Here is a 1,182-nt window from a genome sequence, read left to right as displayed (position 1 = left end):
ATCATTACAAGTGGCCACTGAATATTATTTTTATGTAACAACAGTATTGTATTTGTGTATTTTTCTAACGAATTTGTGTTTTGTATGATTATATTTTTTTTAGTTTATATTTAAGTGTCAAATAAAAAAGATTGTTTGTGTACCTCTCTGCTTGTTCCTTCCATTTGTTTGGAAGAACCTGTAGTGGTAGAAAACCATCTATCTTGTTACTTTAGGTGGCATTGTCCCCGCTCACATATGGTAACCTCGGTTCCCTGAGAGCGGGAACGAGACATCACGGAGACATTTCTCCGTTATGGGAACTCCTTCCCTTCCAACCTTTCTTGAAGTCCTATTGGCTAATGCCAGTCCAAATGACTGGCCAAGTGGAGGGCGCCCGTGCCTCCGAGAGCGTGTCGAGCACACGAGAATGCAGAGCATTCAGCTCCTCTGATATCCCCGAAGCAGCCACACATGAAGGCTCCATAACTCCGGGTTCGGGTGCCACACCGAGCCGCTCGCTTGAGACAGCAGATCCTTCCTGATGGGGATCGGCCAGGCCGACGCCACTAGCAGCTCTGTCAGGTCCGGGAACCAAGGCTGGTTTGGCCAGTTCAGGGCGATGAGTATCACCGAAGCCCCCTCCTCCCTGATCTTGCATAACACCAGCGGTAATATCTTGATCGGAGGAAACGCATACAGCCTGGCTACCGCCGAAAATCCTTTAGAGCTAAGAACACTGCTTCCAGCTCCAAGCGGTTTATGTGCCACCAGCTCTGAGGTTCTGACCACAGCCCCGAAGCCGGCATGCCCTCTCAGACTGCTCCCCAGACGCGAATCGATGCAGCCGTCGTGACCACAACGACGTCACCAAGCCCAGGGGAACCCCAGGCTGAAGAGATCTGGGTTGCGCCATGGCTTCAGCACTTCGATGCAGTCGCGGGAGACCGCAATGCGCAAACGGCCCGAAGCCCACGCCATCCAAGGGACTCGAGATTTCAGCCATAATTGCAGCGGGCGCATGTGTAGTAAGCCCAGATGACATACCGCTGAAGCAGACGCCATGAGTCCCAGCAGCCTCTGAAATTCCTTCAAGTGAACAGAGCTGCCCAGTCTGAAATGGCGCAGGGAAGACAAAATGGCCGCCGAGCGCTCCCGAGAGAGGCGGGCTCTCATCTCCACCGAGTCGAAGCACACTCCCAG

Source organism: Sinocyclocheilus rhinocerous, unplaced genomic scaffold (genome assembly GCF_001515625.1).
Source record: "Sinocyclocheilus rhinocerous isolate Xijiao unplaced genomic scaffold, SAMN03320098_v1.1 scaffold53, whole genome shotgun sequence".
Lineage (NCBI taxonomy): Eukaryota > Metazoa > Chordata > Actinopteri > Cypriniformes > Cyprinidae > Sinocyclocheilus > Sinocyclocheilus rhinocerous.
Note: the sequence above shows the minus strand (reverse complement) of the source record.